Consider the following 23,107-nt stretch of genomic DNA (forward strand, 5'->3'; position numbering starts at 1 on the left):
TTGTCCATGCTACTTTGAAACCAAGAAGTCATAAGACAGCATCCTTTAAGTTACTTTCCATAGACCACACAAGAAAGACAAAGGAGAGGACTTTTGAAAACTAGAACTTTTATCTTTCCTGTCTATACATTCAAGAGAAATTTTTCTCCATGCTAACAGGTACCTGAAGAATGCAGACAGACTACATGGATTCTATTCCATGTCGATGGTTTTAAATTCCCAACAGTGTGATGATTTTCTCTTCAACTAAAATTTCTAACACACAGTTTCAAAATCAGATCTAAAAAAATTTTTTTTTGAACCTCATACCTTTCAAAGGCTCTAACAGGCATTTATAATTACATTTAGCCATTTAATATTCATAATAATTCTTTGAAGAAAACTATTATTGGCATTTAAAAATGTGCAAACTGAGATTCAGAGAGGTCAAAATAATTACCCTACTTATGTTGTACCTCTACTACATTGTAGAATAATAATGAAAACTTAGAGATGATGCTTTTTATCAAAAATTAAGCACATCTCCTCATTAGTTTCTATAAAATGAAAAATAAATTATGTCTAACAAGTATTTGGATTTCGCATACTGTGGTAAGCAGACTTCTAAGATAGTTTTCAGTGATCCCTGTCTCCTGGAATTTATGTCTTTGTGTAATATCCTCTTCTTGGGTGAGAACTGTGTTTTGTGACTTACTTCTCATAAACAGAATACAGTAAATGTGATGGGATGTAAATGTTACTTCTATCAGATTCCATGAGATTGTGACTTCTGTATTGTTCTTTTGCAAGTACCCTCTTTTACTTTCTTGACTGCATGCTAAATGGAGAGGCCCATACAGTAGGAGCGTAAGTGTCCTCCAATTAATAGCTTGTGAGCTGCTCATACCTTCATCCAATACTCTGAGAAGAAATGAATTCTGTCAACAATTACGAAAGTGATTTAGGAAGCAGATTCTTTCCCACTGATCCTTGAAATAACTATGGTCTCAGCCAATACCTTGATTGCAGTCTAGTGGAAGACCTTGAAGTAGAGGACCCAGATAATCCATGATTAGATTCCTGACACACAGAAACTGAGATATAAAAGTATGAGTGTTTATACAGCTAACTTTTAGGGTAATTTGTTACACAGCAGTGAATAAGTAATATACATGCACTGTCTGTTTCTGCTACTGCTGTATTTGTTACTGCTGTGTAACAAATCATACCAAAATATTAGTAGCCAAATAAATAACAATCCTTTTTTTGCTCTAGAATTTTTGATATGGGTAGGAATTACTGGGTTAGGCTTGTTTCTGTTCCACAGTAATGGAGTTTCAATTGGGATGATTGGAATTTCTGGGATTGCGAAGAAATGGGGACTAGCTGGACATTTCTTCTCTCTATTCATGTAGTCTCATGGTGTATATGTGATCTCTCAACAGGGCATCTTCAGAATAGTGACCTCAGAGTAAGCAGGCTGCTTCCTTGGTAGCCCAGGGCTCCAAAAAAATATTTTGTAAAAGACCCCAGCAGATACAAGGTTTTTTATTACCTAGTCTCAGAAGTCACAGGGTATCACTTCTGCCATATGCAGCTATTGGTCATCCAAAGCCAATCACAATTCAGTGTGGAGAAGCCTACACAGAGTGTGAATTTTGTGAGATGAGACTATCTGGGGACACTCTTCAAGTCTGGTGACCACATGTTCTTTAATTGTGTCTCTTTCTTATCTCAGTACATGTCCTATGCTACCTTCAACAAAAATAAGCTTGGCAGTTGGACAGACCTGCTGCTTACTGTGTTTTTGTTTTTGTTTTAAGTAAAACCCGTGTTCTGGTCTATAAAATTAGGGTAAATATCTATACTCTCATTAGATTGCGGTAAAATCAATGAGGTAAAAAGAGATAAACTCAGGAGCACAGTGCTAACACTTAGCAGGTGCTCCACATATAGTGGACAATATTCCCACATTTCTAAGTCCTGTGTCTTCCACTAGCCTCATTTTTATTCTAATCTACTTTGGGCTTACTATATCCTGCCTTTCATTATAGTTTTTATGTATATTTATTACCTTACCTAATAAATTATAAAAAAAACATTTTAGAAATATAAATTTTATTCATCTTTATAATCCCATTAACTTAGCATCTGGTAGGTGCTTAATAAATAGTCATCATTAAATATTCACTGCTTATTCTGCACAATTCAACCAGCATTATTTATTCATTGCTTTGTCCTCACGTGAAGCTGGAATTTTTAATAAAGTTGACTGTGTCTTGTAACTCTTAATACCTCCATTGCTAGCTTCCACAAAGTGTGACTAACTGAAGACTATGAAACAAATAGAAATAGCTATTGTTTTCTTAACACATGCTCTATTCTTCTGATTGGACTCTTCTTAACTCCTGATAAGAAACAGGAAGGCAACATGAAAGATGGTAGAACAGAGAGGTTAAGAGCTTATACTCAAGGGTCAGACATGTGGGCTTTGAACTTGATTCAGATTCAGGTAATTGCTACTCGTAAACCATAGATGTTGCTTAATCTCTCTATGGCTCATTGTGTCATTTGTGAATTGGGGAAACAAGAGCTTTTCTTCACATAGGAGCTCCGAGAATAAAATGGGGTTATGTATGCATAACACAACACAACGCATGTGCAAAGCAAGTGCATAGTAAACTCTGATATTTGTTTAATGTCACGTCCAGGAAAACTTCTTAAACTGCCCAAGCTGAAACTCAGGCCAGAAGGCCTATGTAGTTGAACTCAATTTTTCCTTATGAAAATTGTGTCTCAACCCTTTCGTGTAACAGTAAGCTGTGTGCTTCAGGGTATCATTTTCACTAGATTGCAAACTCCTAGGCTACAGCATCTGGACGAGATTTGGCAGGAAGTGCTGACTATTGCACAGGTAAAGGAATACCTTTGTGCCCTTTCCCCACACTTCTATCTCTGTCTGTCCTCTTCATAGTAATTACATAAATTAAGAGAAATCTCTATTGATTATAATCTGGTATTGGACTATTATTTTTTTAGTAGGTAGCACTTTTGATTAATCATGTCACTTTTTTCCTATGTATATATTTCTCTCAGTCTGGAATTCCACTGGGAGATGAGGTGAGTGGAGGGCAGTGTCTGGCTGTATTTTTTTTTTTTTAATTTTTGAGAGGAGGGAGGCAGAGATAGACTCCTGTATGAGCCCTGACCAAGATCCACCTGGAAAGCCCACTAGGGGGCAATGTTCTTCCCATCTGGGACCCTTGCTTCGTTTGCAACCAGAACCATTTTTTAGCACCTGAAGCAGAGGATATGGAGCTATACTCAGCACCTGGGTCAACTTGTTCTAACTGAGCCTTGGCTACAAGAGGGGAAGAAAGAGAGAGAAGGAAGTGAGACGGGGAGGGGTGGAGAAGCAGATGGGCGCTTCTCCTGTGTGCCCTAGCCAGAAATCAAACCCAGGACATCCACATACCGGGCCAATGCTCTATCACTGAGCCAACCAGAAGTTATACCCTCAAAATTATACCCCCTGAATATATATTATACAATAATAGCAATCCCAGTAATAGCAATAGTGGCTAATATGCTCCGAGCTTCTCATGAGCCCTTCTAAATGTTTTACGTGTATTCGCTCATGTAATCCTCAGGATAAATCAATGAAATAAATACTGAGGCACAAAACTTAACCACCCTACCAGTGCACACCAATAGGTAGCAAAAAACTGGGATGTAAACCCAGAAATTTTGGCAGTAGCAAGTGACAGTTCTTATCCTTACTAAGATTCTGCCTCCCACTAGGTGCTTGTAAGTGGGAGGTAAATGTAGAAACTCTAACTCACTATTGTGCATGAGTTAGAAAATTAAGACAAGATCCTGGATTAAATAAAGTAAATTAAAATTAAATAAAGATAAATCCAGTATAAATCCATTTTCAGGAAGAAATAAGAAATATCTTTGAAGTTATAACAGATTAGTAGAACAAATATCTGACATCAATAGAATGGAAGCAAAGATTATCAAAATCTAGGTGTAATTGACAATAATCACTTCTTTTCTCAACTGGGTTTGAAGATTGTACATTTTAATTTTATATTTTATATTGAGATATAAGGAATCAGATTTCATCTTCACTTCCACATATTAAGTCAGCATATTTACTGAGGTCTACCATTCTTTAATAAAGAGTTATGTTTGTCCATACGTAGGACCTGTCATTCCTGTATTCCTTTGTTTTCCTTGGCAGTAGATGGGCTAAAGCCAATATGCCTTTATATTGACCCTGAGCAGAATGAGTTTAGTAGCCTTATTCAACAAAGTTTAACTTTGGTAATTAACTTGCAAAGTCATAGTTCCTGAAAGACCAGATTCCACTACCTTTTAAGATTTGCCACTACTTTTGCAACCTTGAAATAGAAACTAATCAACAATATTCACACTGCTTGATTAACTAATTGGGCTACAATAATCCTGACCACTGATCAATATTCAGCTACTGATAAACTATAACCAGGAAGAAATTCATCAGCATATTAATGCAAATTAATTAAGCATAGCTTAGAGCCAAGATCTGCCCAGAAGCACAATAATGACCCTGTTATGGACCCTGCCTTCAAAGAGCTTAGGTCTGCTTGGGGAACTAAGACTTAACTACAAAGACAGGAGTCAATAGGAGACAGCAACAAGAGGTGTCAAAGACTGTGAAGAGCTAGTGGTGATAAGATTAATAATTGTAGATATTTCGGCAAGCCATGAAAAGGCATGTAATTATATACCAGGTCCAAACAATTGCATTGCATACACATTATTATTCACATAGTAATAATTTTTTAAAGTTTGAAAATACATTTTTCATATATTTTCATATACTAGGTATAACAGTGTAACTCAAACAACAGAACTCTGGGATATGAGCAGGTGGAGGGTAAGGAAATGTTAATAATAGAAGATTAAATAATAAAATAAGTGATTGTGTTTTCCCTTTTTTTTTTTTTTAGATTTTATTTATTCATTATAGAGAGGAGAGAGAGAGAGAGAGAGAGAGAGAGAGAGAGAAGGGGGAGGAGCAGGAAGCATCAACTCCCATATGCGCCTTGACCAGGCAAGCCCAGGGTTTCGAACCGGCAACCTCAGTGTTTCCAGGTTGACGCTTTATCCACTGCGCCACCACAGGTCAGGCTGTGTTTTCCCTTTATAGCAATGTTTTTTTAATCACAGGACTGCAGACTGGTCTGTCAGAAATTTTGTGCCCATCTGTGAACCACCTGATGTCGTATGAAGATTACAAACCCAGTGATCTTAGTCGAATTCACTTATGTTCAAAGTAATCTCTGCCTTAACGATGCTTGAAATAAGTCTCCTATTTTCACAGGTTCCCAAGTGGAAAAGGCGGAAAACTACTGTTTTATCATATATATGGATATTGTACTTATTAAATCATTCACCCGATAATTTGCTTAATGTCAGTCTAGCTAGCCCTTTTTGAGAAAGAATTCTACCTGGTATTTTTTCTTTTTTCTGTTTATCTCTAGAGCCTATAACAGCACCCAAGGTATAGTAGGTACTCAGTGAGTAATTGTGGAATAAGTGAATAGTGGACAAAAAAGTACGTAGGCAATTAATCACAGAAACCAACTCCATTCAAGTTTTATGAAATTAAAAACTATAGACTGATAGTAATCAAGTTTTATGCAGAAAGAACTCTTCTGTTCTTTATGAGAAATGATGTATGCGCACAACATATTTACAAGTTCCCAGTGATTATGCAAACACAGACTAACATACCTCGCTTTACTATTTGTGATTCAACCGTGATTTGTTTAACGGGTTGGAGAGTGACATTTTTCTGGACTCTAGAAATACACCAAAGGTGCTTGTTAAATAGTGTGTCGTACAAATGCCAAACACCCCAGTAGTCAGCATTCCCACCTGTTCTATAAACAAACTTCAAAAGTCAATTGGTTTAACTGAACTGTCAAAGTAGGTCAGACTGAACGAGCAGGAGTACATATAAATAGTCCAGTATCTGCCAGTCCGGGGAGCAAGTGATTAGATTTCAATTTGATCATAATTAATATATTATTAAAATCCTCACCAAATAAATTGGCTGTCTTTAACTCGGAGAGTTTAAGTCGTAAAACATACACGGAAGGAGAATATTCAGGGTGAAGGTCAGTTCCTTCCCAAAGTTCCGAACTTAAGCAAACCTACATGGGCTATGTTATTTTTCCTCTTGGAGGAAAAGAGAGATATTATGGTTTGGTCGTAGTCTACTCATATTTTTAATGCCTTGGAAACTTAGAACAAGTATCCCAAGATTTGTCCATGTTAGGTCAGAGTCATGATTTTCTCAATCCACTCCTCTTGTCCCCAGTAAAAGAAATAAGTGAATTACATTTGGCCCCCAGGTATAAATATGTCCACAAAGCATGTGTGTAGCTAGCACAGTGCCTGGGGCAGAGTAGACTCATAACAAAAATACTTGTTGGAATGACTGAAATTCTAATATCCAGGAAAAACTCATTTATGTATTTTCCAAAGTTTTTCTAACTTTTAATCTGCATTTTCTTACTGGATCTACTATCATATTATCCTGTATCATGTAAGAAGTACATGTTCAGCCATCTATTGATGGGCTTTTTGGTTGTTTCCATGTCCTGGCCACTGTGAACAATGCTGCAATGAACATGGGGTTGCATGTGTCTTTATGTATCAATGTTTCTGAGTTTTTGGGGTATATACCCAGTAGAGGGATTACTGGGTCATAAGATAGTTCTATTTTCAGTTTTTTGAGGAACCACCATACTTTCTTCCATAATGGTTGTACTACTTTACATTCCCACCAACAGTGTATGAGAGTTCCTTTTTCTCCACAACCTCTCCAACATATGCTATTAAGATGTGGCACATATACACTATGGAATACTACTCAGCCATAAGAAATGATGACATTGGATCATTTACAGCAAAATGGTGGGATCTTGATAAAATTGTACAGAGTGAAATAAGTAAATCAGAAAAAACCAGGATCTGCATTATTCCATACGTAGATGGGACATAAAAGTGAGACCAAGAGACATTGATAAGAGTGTGGTGGTTACGGGGGGAGGGGGGAGAGGGAGAGGGAAGGGGGGGAGGGGGAGGGGCACAAAGAGAACTAGATAGAAGGTGACAGAGGACAATCTGACTTTGGGTGATGGGTATGCAACATAATTGAAAGACAAGATAACCTGGACATGTTATCTTTGAATATATGTATCCCGATTTACTGATCCCATTAAAAAAATAAATAAATAAATAAAATTAAAAAAAAAAAAGAAGTACATGTTCACAAGGAATCTGAAGAAAAATTGTATTAAATATTTGCTCTGGGTCAGGCACCGACTCTCATTTTATTCTCATAACAACCTTTTAAAGCAAGCACGTGCTATTACTATGCCTATTTTATAAATGATGGAATGGACACTTTGAGAAATCCAGTAAGTGGTCCAAGTTTATGCAGCTAAAAATGAAAGAACCAGGATTTCAACAAAATTCTTGTGTCTTCAATGCATAAACTTCCTTTAATTCCACCTTCAAATAAATGCCATGAGAGAAACAACATAACCTTCTCCCCCGAGGACAATATTTCTCTGGCTGTATTCTGGGACCTGACCCTGCCAAACACTTGTAGCTGGGGCAGGGTTAGGGCGAGGCCCGGATGAGAACGCAGATCCAGCCGCTGCACACAGAACTTACAGCTGGCACATACTCAGACCTGCTGAACAAAGGCAGAGCCCTGAAAATAAATAAACAAAGACATTGGAAGGAAGCTGAAGGAAGTGAAATAAAATTTTGATTAAAGACTAGTAATATTTTTCAGAACTGGTTAACATGAAAGGCCAATATATTCTGTACCTATGGCAGCTAAGACTAACTTCAAAGCAGAATTTCAATTGCTTTAAAAACCGTTATTAACTCATAGAGACCAAAGGTGACAAGTTGACAGATAGAGTTTAGTACGGAGGACAGGAAAGGAAGAATTCTTAAGACAGAAGTAGGTGACCAATTTGCATACTTTACTGGCTCACCCCGAACATGTTATTTAAATCTCTCTAAGTTTCAGTTTCCTCATGTATAAAATGGGGAAAATGCACCTGTAAAGGCCAACAATACTGTAAGTAAACATGTGGAACTGAGCATCTGTCATGTAATAGGTATTGAGCCAGAAATAGCCTCTTTTTTCTTAAAATAGCAAGCCTCTGTGTGCATAGTTCTAAATTCGCTGTCTATTTGTATAGCCCTCTGTTTAATTTTGGATACATACTAAGCTGAAAAGGCTGCTTCTGTTATCCAGTAACTATACCGCAAACCCACTCTCTGTGATCAAAAGTGAAAAAAACGAAACATAACATTGTCTAGTGGGTTCCCCAGAATAGCAATGTGCTCATTTTCTCGGAAACCAAACGCCCTTTATAGACACTGACCAATGCCGAGGTCGTTCTGCTCCAGTTAGTCTAAAAATGACATAAAAACTTTTTCAAGTTAACTATCTTTATTGGGTCAGACACATGACCTTGGAGCTAAGACAGCAGGATTTATCTAAAATTCAGCAAGCACTTTCGAGTCAGTTCTTCTGCGTAGAGTTGCTAATAAGGACTGGGTCACAGGTTCAATCGCTGTGTGGGCCTGTTACACTCACACTCTTAGGGGACCTTGGCAGCCTAGCTTGAGCCAGTCTTCCCACCAGCACAGTGATGGCCACGGAAGCAAACCGAGCAGAGGGCAAGGCTTTGGCAGAAACCATCTCTGTTAAAATCCTCCTTACAGGAATTGGAAGTGGGGCATTTCGGTTACATTCCCTTGCTTTGACTCTCAAAGCATATTCTGAATCTGTTTTCATGGCAAGAGAAAGTTGAAGTGAACGTGCTCTGTGAAATCAATGATTGGGGAGGTGGGCAAAGGAGAAATGTACGTGCACAGATTCAAAACACTAGTACGCAGGGGTATTATGGTATTTTTATTTTCAAAGAGATGTGCTTCTGGTATTGGGAAGAATGAAAAGGGGATGGCGGAAAAAGGAGGAAGGGAAGGCATTCACATTTATTAAGCACTGTGAGGACTACATATAGAAATACACTTTATTTCGCCACCTATGACCCATTTCTATGTATCAGGAATAAACACTGGGCAGCAGAGGAACAGGCAGACAGCATTCCATGTTTTTATAGCATTCACTTTCTGGTCAGAGAAACAAATGTTGAACAATTCATTGCAAGTGTGACGTGTAATAAAGACAAGAGCAAAGGGTATTACAGAGGCGCATGGCAAGGAGGAGTTCCAGGTAAGATTTCTGAGTAGAAAACACAAACTATTTCTGACTAAATTTAAACTAAAGTGGGTTTATAAAATGAATATTATGAGAGTTCACAGAATCCAAGAAAGAATAGAGTGTCCAGGTCTCTAGGTTACCATGCCATCCCAGGATCTCATGGTCAGAAGGACATCATGAAGCCACTTGGGGATTCTGCCATCTCGTGACTTTTGTGCTATAACCATGGTCAGTCTCTCTCTTTCCATGCAAAAGCAGTGAAGACAAATATCTTGAGTGGTCATGTTATTTTGGCCATGTGCCAAACTTTGGTCAAAGTGGCAGGTTCTGTTACCAAATAGAAGATGTGTTGGCGGGGGGGGGGGGGGTGTAAACCAGATAAAAACATTATAAAGATCTTGAACTATAAGACAGGTATCATTATGTCCATTTTACAGATGACAAGAGTAAGGTCCAAGAAGGCTTAGTAACAGACCTATCTAGGGTCACACAGCCATTAAATTAAGGGAATGAGAATGGAAATTCAAGATGTTTTGATTATAAAACTAATGCTTTTACCATTACATCACATTTTCCCAATTAAATAATTAATATAATTAAAGCATGGGCTCTTTATGATATCCTGATCGAGTTTTTGAAATTTGATATCATTTTCAGTCCTCAGGAAAACAAACATCTGTTACTACCTACCCTTGATATATTTTGCATAAAGTCTATTAAAACTGTAGCAAAGTCAAGTTTGTAAGACAGTGGTTGCATTATATACAATATATGTAATAAAACTTCAAGAAAATCAAACTTAGAGGAAATAAGATAGCACTTGACTTCTGCTAATTACTGGCAGCATGGCTGAAGTCAAGGGAGGCAATTGGAGACACAGTTAACAGATGACAGCATAAGGGTCTTTTTTTCAGCTAGTCTGCCTCTCAATTGTCAAAATGTTGCTGAATTAAAATCATTTTTTTCCCCAATACAGTACAGCAAAAATAAGTGGATTAGCAAAAGCTAGCATAGCAATCTTTTTTTTTTCTTTCTTTCACCACTTTAACCATGGTAGACATGATAGTTGGTGGAATACCCTCTGGGGAAATGTAATAAAAGAGATAGGCTGTTAGTTTTGAGCAATTCAAAGCACTGACTGTATCACTTTTATCACTTTTCCTCCCACACAAAACAGCACACCAAAATACCCATGAGAATGAGAGTGATGTTATAATGGGAATAACTTGAAAGTGATTCCAGTGTATGTAAAATTTAAACAATCCCATTTTGAAGCTGTATTATGCAACATGCTTATAGGTAATCATGATACAAAGTATATTCTGATGATTGTTGAAAAAATGAAAAACTGCTTGAAAGCCCAATTCACCTCTGTCATGGCTTATCTCTAACTACGCTGATCTAACTTTTTACTTTGAAAAGACCTATTGTACTTGTACTCTGAGCCACAGAATTTTCACCGGGGTCATATAGCATTCCTACAGAATATGTGCCATTCCACAGTTTTCTAATTATTTCATGTGTTTTTTTCTCTCCTGGATAAGAAATTCATTGAAGATACTAATTAGCTCACAGTGCAGAGGTGGTCATAACTGTTAAAAGTACAGGGATTTCTCTTCTGTGGTTTTGGTCTTTGTAGTCATTAAGGCAACTTCATAAAAATATATAAAACCAAAAACTGTATTCTCTTTCTGAAATGTACAGGTACCACAGGAACAAACTATAAGTTGCCTAAAGCCTATTTCCAAGTAATATCTTTTTGGCTAAGACTTAAAGCTAAGACCTCATATAAACCTCATCTGGTCATGATGTATTATCCTTTTAATGTACTGCTAAATCTGATTTGCTAATATATTGTTAATGATTTCTGTGTTTATGTTCATGAGGGCCATTAATTTATATTATTTTCTTTTAATGACTCTGTTTGGTTTTGGAATCAGTATATCTCTGACCTCATAAAACAAGATGGGAAGTATTTTCCCTTTTTGTGGTTTCCTGAAAGAGTTTGTGAAGGATTGGTATTATTGATCCCTTATGTATGGGACAGAATTAATGAGTAAAGCCATCTAGCCCAGAGTTTTCTTTATAATAAACTCTATTGGTTTTCTATTTCTTAAGTCAGTTTTAATAATTTGTGTCATTCAAAGAATTAGTTTATTTCCTCTAACTTGTTGAATATATTAGCATTTAGGAGCTCAGAATATTCCCTACCATCCTTTTAATATCTGTAAGATTTGTAATGATGTCCTCTCTCTCATTTCTAATATTGATGATATATGTTTCTTTTGGTCTTAATCAGTTCAACTAGAGATTATCATTTTAATCCCAAAGAATAAGAACAAGTCATAGTTGTTTGCTCTCACCATTTCTACCCAACATTAAACAGGAGTTATAAGACAATATCACTAGGTGAAAAGAAAAGTCATATAGATGGGAAAGAAGAATAAAAGAGTTGATTATGTTTGTGGAAAATCTGAGGAATCCACACAAAAAGAAAAGCTATTAGAGCTGATAAGTGGTAATGCCCCTTACCAAGGCTGCAGGAAACAAGGCCAATATGCAAAAACGAGTAATATTTCTATATACTAAACTAAACTGAAAAATGCAACTTAAAAAACAATATCATTTAAAATAGCATTAGAAACATGAAGTGTTAGATAAATTTAACAAAACTAGTAAAATAAAAACTATAAAGAATCTCTGAAAGTAAAGAAAACAAAATAGCCCTGGCTGGTTGGCTCAGTGGTAGAGCGTCGGCCTGGTGTGCAGAAGTCCCGGGTTCGATTCCGGCCAGGGCACACAGGAGAAGCGCCCATCTGCTTCTCCACTCCTCCCCCTCTCCTTCCTCTGTCTCTCTCTTCCCCTCCCGCAGCCAAGGCTCCATTGGAGCAAACATGGCCCGGGTGCTGGGGATGGCTCCTTGGCCTCTGCCCCAGGCGCTAGAGTGGCTCTGGTCGCGGCAGAATGACGCCCCTGAGGGGCAGAGCATCGCCCCCTGGTGGGCAGAGCGTCGCCCCCTGGTGGGCGTGCCGGGTGGATCCCGGTCGGGCGCATGTGGGAGTCTGTCTGACTGTCTCTCCCGGTTTCTAGCTTCAGAAAAATACAAAAAATTAAAAAATAAATAAATAAATAAAGGCTGTTTCCATGAATATGAAGATTAATATTCTTTCCAAAATAAATAGAATTAGTATAATTCTATTCAAAGTCAAGACAGGAATGTTTAGAAATTGAGAAATTGATTCTAAATCTTACATGGAAGTGCAAAAGACGCAGACTAGCCAAAACAACTTTGAAAAATGACTAAGGCTAATTTACAGTGCTTAATTTCTTTTTTTTTCTTCTTTTCCAAGTGAGAAGAGGATGCTTAGAGAGACAGACTCCTGCATGCACCTTGACTAGTATCCACCTGACAATCCCCATCTGGGGTTTATGCTCTGCCCATCTAGGGCCATGCTTGCAACCCAGCTATTTTTTAGCACCTGAGGTTAAGGCTCCATTGAGCCATACTCAGCATCCAGGGCCAATGCACTCAAATCAATAGAACCATGGCTGTAGGAGAGGAAAAAAGAAAGAGAGAGATAAGGGGAGGGGGATAGGTAGAGAAGCAGATGGTCGCTTCTCCTATGTGCCCTGACTGGGAACTGAACCTGGGACATCCACACACTGGCTGATGCTCTACCACTGAGCCAACCAGCCAGGGCATACTTAATTTCTAATATTTATTGTAAATTCACTATATCTAAAGCAGTGTGATACTGGTCTTAGAGTCATATAGGTCAATGACAGAAGTTATAAATTGTACACATAGATCTCTACATTTCGATCAATTGATTTCCATAAAGGTGCCAAAATAAGAGATTGAGATAGTTTTCTCAAGAAATAGTGCTGGAACATGTGGATACCCATATGTAAAAATTCAAATCTTCATCCTTGACTCATACAATACACAACATGATTAATTTAAAAGGACCATTGACTTAAATGTAAAATCTATAACATTAAAACATTTCTAAGAAAACATAGGAAAAAATCTTCATGATCTTATCGTAGAAAAAGTTTTCTTAAGATGTAAAAAGCAGAAAATATAAAAAAAAATTTTCAAATTAAACTTTGCAAAAACTCAAAACTTTTGCTCATTGTAATATTGTTGAAACTATAAAACAAAAGCCGTGGTTTGGAAGAAAATATTTATAATATATAAATTTGACAAAGTGTTTGCATCCAAAATACATAGAGAACCCTTCCAATTCAATAAGGTAACAAACAACTCAGTAATAAATGGACAAAAGATTGAATATGTACTTCACATAAGATTATATACAACTAGCCAATAAGCACATGAAAAGATGGTCAAAATATTATAGTTATTTATCAGAGAAAGGCAAACTAAAAGTATGAGATACTCCTACATGCAGAATGGATAAAATCAAAAGGATTGACAATGTCAAGTGTTGACAGGAATGTGGAGAAACTGGAACTCTCATATACTGCTGATAGAAATGTAAAATACTGCAATCACCTTTGAAAACAGTGTGAAGTTTTGTATAAAGTTAAATGTACAATTACTATATACCCCAGAATTTTCAGTCCCAAGAATCTGCAAAAGAGAAATATTCATATGAAAACTTATACATGAATGTACATAGCAGCTTTATTCATAAGAATCCAAAACTGGAAACAACCCAAATGTCTATCAACTGATAAGTAGGTAAACAAATTGGGCTGTATTTATATAATAAAATATTATTCAGCAATAAAAAAGGTGAAACTATTGCTATACATAATATGAGGAAATCTAAAAAATACTAAGTGAAAGAAGCCAAATATAAAAGAATATATACTATATTATTTCATTTATATGCAAAATTACAAAGACAAATCTCAGATATAATGACTGAAAGCAGGCCAACGATTATTGGGAGCCAGAATGAAGAAAGAGTTGATGGGGCACAATGAACTTTTGGGGCTAATGTTCTATATCTTGAATTATGGTAGTGGTGACATGTTCATTTAAATTTGTCAAACTCATAGAAATATACAATTATAATAGATGCCTTTTATCACATTTGAACAATTTTTTAGTAAAAATTAAATTCAACTCCCGTTATAATATTTCTCATTTCCCAATTCTCAGTCCCTTCCAAATGCCATTGACACATGGTAGAATATGGCAGGAATAGAGGAAACTCATTGCCAAGAGAGGTGTTGTCAGACTGTCACTGGGATTTTTAACAGCCTTTCAATGGGCTTGCCTCTTCTGTTTCTTCTAGAAACACCTAAGCATCTCAGCTTTAGTGAGCATTTAGTACTGAAATCTTGACTTGAATGAATTTGAGTGCACACCAGAGAAACTTCTAAATTTTATAGCTATATTTCTTCAACCAAAGAAAATGGTAGAAAGCATTATGGGAGAACAAGGCAACACTGCTCATTTCCTGTGTTTTTGTTTAACTGATATAGATACTGGGATGATAGAGGCTTGCGACTTTCCCTCATCTCACACAGCAGTGATGAAGCAATCTAAATCAGAAAAGACTCATCTCCCCTGGCAAAGAAAGAGTCCAGAGAACACTATGATTTCAGTCAATTATCCAGCATTGTACATTTCTCAACCCCAAGTAACAGTAATATATTTGAGACAATTTCATCTTCTCATTTCGTAGGCAGAAGAAAGTTTTATTTTTAAAGTAAAGAAAGGAAGAAGAAAAACTAAGAAAAGGGAGGAAAGATGGGCAGGTGGAAGGCATAACACAAAGTAAGTTATAGAATAAGTCTTTCTTGCTGACCCTGACCATCTTTTGTTTTAAAGAACCTGATAATAATAATGAACAAGGAAGAAAACAGAAAATGAAAGAAGCTGGAAATCTTGATAAATTTATAAAAACAGGAGGATAAACTGAAAAAAAAAAAAGAGTGAAAACCAGAACATCAGACTCCAGAATCACATCACTTTTTTGGGAGAAAGGCTGGAAAGTGGAGGTTGACATCATGAAAAAGTACAGAACACCTGAGCACCACTGCAGTGTGTATGAGAGGGATCATGGCAATTGGGAGAGAAGATGTTAAAAGCTTTCCTTAGACATGAATTAAGATACCATTGATATGCTTGAAAGACTCCAATCATATCTGAATTAAGTTTTTAATTATTCTTTGTTATAAATTGGTATAGTTGGCATAGGATATAACATGAACAGAACTTCCAAGAAACTTGGTGGTTTATATAGATTACAGAGGAATCAACACCTCTTCAAAAGGCAAGGAGAGAAAAGGAGGGGGAGAAATTAAATCTCTTAGGTGCCCTGATGGATAACAAAATGCTTTCGGTGAAAAGCACAAGACTCTAAACCAACTTTGGATGTCTATCCTTTTAGCTTTCTTCCTAAATGAGACTTTCAGGGTTGGTTACAGGGTGCTTGGACCCCTTCTTGGAAACTCAGTAATGTTTAAATTCAAATTGCACCCCTTCCAGTTCCCATTACTGTTTTATTTTTTAATTTATTTATTTTTTTACAGAACAGAGAGAGGGATAGACAGGGACAAACAGGAAAGGAGAGAAGAGAAGCATCAATCATTAGTTTTTTGTTGCGTGTTGCAACATCTTAGTTGTTCATTGATTGCTTTCTCATATGTGCCTTGACCACAGGCCTTCAGCAGACCGAGTAACCCCTTGCTCGAGCCAAAGACCTTGGGTCCAAGCTGGTGAGCTTTTTGCTGAAGCCAGATGAGCCCACCTTCAAGCTGGGACCTCAGGGTCTCGAACCTGGGTCCTCGGCATCCCAGTCCGATGCTCTTTCCACTGAGCCACCGCCTGGTCAGGCTGTTCTATCTTTCTGAAGGTATCTTAGGGGGTGGTGGCACGATGACTTTTTCACTATTTCACATTGTTTGAGACCCTGAGGATTGCACCCAATGAAACATATCTTGATTACCCTGACTACCGAAAGGGTGAGAGAGAGTAAAGGATATGTGATATTATATATATAACATGTTTGGAGTGCAGGTAATCATCAAGCTCACACATGTAATAGCGGAAATAAAAGTGTCTTTTCAATATGAGAACAGGGGTATAAGAAATCTGCAAGTAGAGGCGATGGCTCAGCAACCAGAGTTTTTGCAGAGGCCCCATTCCATCCCCTGTGGGGCAACTGTGGAGTTCACATTTTAAGATATTTCCTATTTAGAAATATATGTGAGAAACTGCCTCGGATCTCAAACTGGAGACATTACTGAAGGGTGGCTATTTGGCATTAGTAGAAATAAGAACTGAACTTGAATGATTAATGTTAATATGATTCAACGTTTTACCCTGGATTTTGGGTTGAGTAGTCTGAGAAAATGCAGCATATATAATATTCTCAGTTACGCCTAACATTTTGGCAAGTAGAGACAGTATGTAAAAAAGAATAATGCATCTTAGGCAAAATTTAGACTTTTCTTTGTTAACATCCCTGTAATTCACCTCTTTTGAAAATTACTACTTAAATGCTATGTATACCCAGGAAGGCTGGATAACTGAAAACATACTTTTTACTGATCTCATAGAGGATTTTCAAACTTATTTTTTATCCTCTTTATAAAAATTTAAACTGAAATTGTCTTGAAAAATGACAGAAAGAGTTTCTTTTCTATTAGATTATTTCTCAATTACTCATGTAAATGGAAATATCTGAGGTTTGAAAAAAATGAGAGCTCACTTAAACCAGCAAAAGTCATTCACAGAACAACCTCTGCCCAGAGATGGGTCATTCATCACATCAGGGCCTCCTTTCTCCCGATTTGCACACAATATTAAATAATGCAATATAATTTGAGTGCTCACTGTCAGAGACCTATCAAGGTCACCTACATCTTTCCAGCCATTCATCACCATCTAAAAATATTACTTAACATTTACAGCTACAATTTAGGGTAAATTTTTATAGCATACAGGCTTTGAATCAATTATAATCAAATCATATGTTACTGAAATATTCCGTATTTGTGATTAATTTAAAGAAAACATAGTCTTGGTAGTAAAGTCAGAAAGAAAAAATAACAGCCATGACCCTAAGGACCATTAATTTTTCCACATTTTCTCTCTTATTTTTTATTTACCTTAAATGTATTTCTTCTGTTTACCTCTTACTTTACTTTACTTTCTTTTAAGTGAGAGGAGAGGATATAGTGAGACAGACTCCCACATGCGCCCCGACTGGGATTCACCCAGCAACCCCTGTTTTGGGCCAATGCTCAAATCAACAGAGCTATCCTCAGTGCCTGAGGCTGACACTAGAACCAGTCAAGCCACTGCCTGCGAAAGGAGAAGAGAGAGAAGAGAGAGAGAAGGGAGAGGTGGAGGGGAAGAGAAGCAGATGGTCACTTCTTATGTGTGACTTGACCGGGGATTGAACCCATGGTAACTGCATGCCAGGCCAACATTCTATCTACCGAGCCAACCAGCCAGGGCCTTGCCCTATTATTTTATGTTAAATGTGTTGTTGGTGGTTAATACTGCAATTTACTCCATAGCCTAGAGAATATCAAGGGGTTCATCATGGAACCAGAGCAGAAGAGATGGAGTAACAGATCAGCAAATACTTACATATTAGAGCTTATTTTATGCCAAGCAGTTTTCCAAGCACTTTATCTATATTAATTCATTTAGTCTTTCTAAGAATGTAGGGAATAGGTGCTTACAAATTAAAACAATCAAGGAAGAAAGAGAGGTTAGTGTATTTTCCAGGGTCAGAAAGCAGGAATATGATGGAGCTGGAGTTTTTCCCAGGCATCTCTGGCTCCAAAGTCCTCCTCTTAATCACTGTGTTAAAGGGACCCTAATCAAATATTAGGCTCAACTTCATACGAAAATAATTTTCAAAAGGTATCCCGAATACCATGGGATCAACTCATGAAGTCATGGGGGAAATGCCTGCACAACAGGCTGGACCAACTACAACTTGGATTGAACTACCTCCTAATGGAACACCTGCTGTAAATATTACACTTTCTTACTTTTTAAGAAAGAAGCTATGAGCATATTATTTTGTTTATAGAATAATTCCATTACATCAGGCAAAAACTATTTCACTGCTGTTGTAGTTTGAAACTTAAATGTCATCTAAGTGAGTAATTTGATATGGAGCCAAAAAAGGGTGAACTGTAGTAGATTTTTTTTTTAATTTGGGTGTACCAAGGCTTTGAACACTCTTTCTATGTTTATTGAATTCAGTGCTCAGGAGACCCCCAGCCCCTTTATAGAAACCAGGTATAGAAGCTTCCACCAAAAACATACATTTATATCAAATTATTTTGAATCAATATCTAGTGATCCACAATGTGAATGCACTTAATGCCACAAATCTGTACACTTAAAAATGTTAAATTTTCTGTTATGTATATTTGCAAACAAGAAAAATATAATAATTTGTAAAGCTAGTGAAGGGGAAAAGCAGGTCCGATGCAGAAACAGCGTTGTGGAGGTTGGTACACGTAAATCTATACCCCAGAGCAAACAGTGCAGAGGTGCCGGAGCTGGCCTCTGGAGTCCAGCAGCCATGGAGTCATCTATGAAAATTTTAGGGTCAGTTTCCAGTGCCAACACTGTATCAATTGAAGAACATGATTTGGTACATTATTCCTACTGCTGAACCTCAAAATTCAGCCCTTTCATCCTTCTAGAAACCAAGTGAATTGCCATAATAACAATAATTACTGATTGAGACAAATACATTTAAATTTTTTTTTTTTTTGTATTTTTCTGAAGCTGGAAACGGGGAGAGACAGTCAGACAGACTCCCGCATGCGCCCGACCAGGAGCCATCCAGCACGCCCACCAGGGGCGACGCTCTGCCCCTCCGGGGGGTCACTCTGCCGTGACCAGAGCCACTCTAGTGCCTGGGGCAGAGGCCAAGGAGCCATCCCCAGCACCCAGGCCATCTTTGCTCCAATGGAGCCTTGGCTGCGGGAGGGGAAGAGAGAGACAGAGAGGAAGTAGGGGGGGTGGAGAAGCAAATGGGCGCTTCTCCTATGTGCCCCGGCCGGGAATCGAACCCGGGTCCCCCACACGCCAGGCCGACGCTCTACCGCTGAGCCAACCGGCCAGGGCCTACATTTAAATATTATCTCTTGGTATTTAGTTTGTGCTTGGCACTGTATTAAATTTTTAATCTTCATTATGTCATTTAATGGTCACAGAGTTAAAAAGAGATGCATACTAGGATTAACCTCTTTCCAGTTGAAGGAAATTACAGTGAGAGGGATTTAAATATCTTGTCCAAGGCCCACATGGCTAGAAATTTGTAGAACCAAGAGTGGAACCGGGTTTGCTTGATGCCAACGCCTATGGTCTTCACCCCTGTTCTATGAAAGTTACTGATCGATAGTCATACATTACTATATTCTGGTGGAACTTCCTCTTAGAGACTTGAGAGAATGTATATCAGATTTTAAATTGATAGCAACCAAAACTAACATCTGAAGAGCTGATTTGCAGCTTTGGCTCGTCTTTATAAGTGATCCATCCTTCCGGGCCCAAGATCACTCCTCGGTAAAATTAGAGGTTGGACTACAGTTCTCTCCAGCTGTGTTAGTCCACAGTTCCACCTCTCCAATTAGAAGTCTCTGTTCTTATCTGCCTTATGAGGAAGGAAATGTGTAAAAAGCTATTGACTAATCACAGGTCTTTGAAGCTGCCCTCACATTCTCCTCATCTCCCTCCTCTCTGTGCCTGGATAGAGTCATGTTCTGATTAAAAGTCCAAGGAACTTCTTTAATGTGCAAACCAGATCATCCAAGGTCAGGCTCCAGAAGCTGTTGTATAACTGCCAGTTGAAAATCAATAGTACATGTCCTATATTCAGAGACAGACACACACAAATAAGCACAAATCACTTAAGATGACATAGTCCTTTGATTTCATATGAGAAGTGTCAAGAAGTTATATTTTTTTAATGTTATCTCATAAAGACAAGGTATTCCATGGGGTAGGCTTTGGACCCAAGTATGAGAAAGGTCATGATTGTTGAATTCCAGGATTCTCCATGGGACTTAAGGTCATGTTTCCTTTGCACTTGAACAACTAATGCATGCCCACACACCAGTTCTTTTTTTTATTATTATTACTGCTGTATCAGCTCTAATATTACTAATACTTTCATCACCCAAATTAGTTTCAGGATCTACATCAGACTAGGAACTCCAAATTAGAGACTGTGTCATCCCGTTGCAGTATTTGAAGATGGCTGAATATTAATAATAATAAAAATAGTAATATCTGCACTATTTAATCTGCACCAAGTATTGGGGCTAAAAGGTCTATAGACATTATTACCTCTGTAAATGTGGCATCCTGATATGATAGGTGCTATTGTTAACATCTTTATTTTAGATATAAAAAGACTGAGGTCTGGAGAAGAGAAGTGATTTTCCCAAAGTCCCATAGATACTATTGCCTGAAATCAAGACCTACGTTCTTAATACTTCATTATCATGATGTTTAATTCCCATTGAGAATCAGTCTGCCTAAAAGATACATTAGATAAAATCTTGCTTAGAAATTCTAACAGAATAGCTGAGCTCACTCTCAATCTATTACTGAAGAAAGTTTCTTTAAAGACCGAGTTTCAATAGTGGGAGACATAGGTGGATGTACCCAAATTGGCTTGATAGTGGCAAAGAGGCAAGAACAAAGAGCACAGGAGGACAGAAGCAGTGGTTGCATTTCTTTGCAAAAATGAATAAGCCTTGGTGGGCTTTTGATTTCTCTCTCTCTCTCTCTCTCTCTCTCTCTCCTTTCCTTCCTTCCTCTCTCTCTAAAATTAATAAATAAAAATTAAAATAATAATAATTACAATAATTACAAGTGCAGTCCCAGTGGCAAAGGTTAGATGTAGGACCAAAGGCAAGGTCACTTACTAGGTATCTGAGTGAAACATACCAAGTAAAGAAAGAACTCATGAAATCATCAGTTAGCAACAACAACAAAGTAGCTAGTGATTGCTCTTTATATTAAAAAAAAATTACACAGTGATTCAAATGAAAAGATAGCCTTGTGTGTTCAGGGTTGTTTTTGAGGAGCTTGAACCATGTTTACTCCCTGAGGTGTGACTGTATCCAAAAAGATAAGCTCCACAAAGCTGATGTAGAAGGGATAGATAGACCTCACAGCCAGATGAGAAAACAATTACAAAGACCGATTCAAGGTAGAAGAAAAAGCTGTGATTCTAAATTGGATGAGCCCAGATTTTGAAACAAATACCTACAGTAGAGAAGGACAAATAATCAGGCATCTGAAACTTGATAGATACTTCTATTAAACCTCATTTCACATGCAAGCAACTGTCTGCTTGGAAATTAGGCTTTGCTGAAGAAGCCCATCCAGGCTGGCAGTGAGGGGGTTTGGAAGGGTACAGTCAGGGTACTACTTGCAGACAACAACCTCTGTTTGACACAGATTTCTCCCATTGTACAATTTACTCCGTTAGTGGCAAATATTTTTCATGTGTGTTTTGAGCTTGGGATATATACTGGTGAACTGGATATATACTGGTGGACTGGACAGGGTTCCTACCCTCACTGAACTTATAATCAATTTAGAAGAAACAAGAAAGAGAAAAGTCAGTGACCACCAAATGGGACAGTTGCAGCAGGCAAGGGCTTGGTGATGGTTTTCCAGAAGAAATTATACTGCATGCCAGACTATGGGGTGAGTAGGAGTGATCCTGGAGAATAAAAGTAGGGAGAGAAGAGTGCTCCAGGACAGAGGAACAACATTTAGAAAGTCTATTCAATGTATGATAAATTTTACAGTGTCAAAAGTTTAATATATTTGAAGTATAACTTACAAAGAGAAAGTAAAAATTGATAAAGGCAGCAAGGTTCATTGAAGGTCACACAGGAGGGCCTTGTAAGCTAATACTAAGTTTGTACCTTTTCCCGAGACCAATGGGGAGCCGTTGATGGATGCCAAGGAAGAAAATAGCATGATCATATTTGCATTTCAGAAAGAGAGCTTTGGGCCCTGGCCGGTTGTCTCAGTGGTAGAGAGAGCATCGGACCAGCATGTGGATGTTCCGGTTTCGATTTCCAGTCAGGGCACATAAGAGAAGTGACCGTCTGCTTCTCTACCCCTCCCCCTCCACTTTCTCTCTCTTTCTCTCTCTCTCCTCTTCCCACAGCCATGGCTCCATTGGTTCCAGTGCATTGGCCCCAGGCACTGAGGATAGCTCCGTGGACCCTCAGCCTCAAATGCTAAAAAGAGCTTGGTTGTAAGCATGGCCCAAGGTGGGAAGAGCATCTGCTCCAGATGGGGGTTGCCGGTGGATCCCCACTGGGATGCATGTGGGAGTCTGTCTCTCTATCTCCCCTCCTTTCACTTGGAAAAGAAGGGAAAAAAAAGAAAGAGAGCTTTGGTTTACCCCTCTGCTATGTTAGTTTGAATGGCATGTGCTATTTCCCTGAGATAAACTGATGAATGCCTATGGTCTCCCCAGAGTGAACTAATAAAATTGACTTTATGAACCTATGAACCTGAGACAATTCCCTCAAGGTGAGATCTCTAATAGAAGCAGCCAGGTGTTCTCACCCTTTTATTACCAAAATATAATGAACAGTGACAGTGACTTGGAAGTGCCAAGTACTCTATTTAAAAATTCAAATCCTCTCGATCTAGTTAATTCTGATTCCAAGCTGACCACTAGCTCATGTAGCTGCTGTTTATACATGAAAACAGTGGTTCAAAATAGCAAAGGTAAAAATATATTATTAGCCCCTCTGGGCTAAAATTTTTGATAGACTTGTTCTTTTTAAATAGAACCCCAAACTTAGTGGTTAGACATTTGC

This window comes from Saccopteryx bilineata, chromosome 1 (assembly GCF_036850765.1).
Source record: "Saccopteryx bilineata isolate mSacBil1 chromosome 1, mSacBil1_pri_phased_curated, whole genome shotgun sequence".
Classification (NCBI taxonomy): Eukaryota; Metazoa; Chordata; class Mammalia; order Chiroptera; family Emballonuridae; genus Saccopteryx; species Saccopteryx bilineata.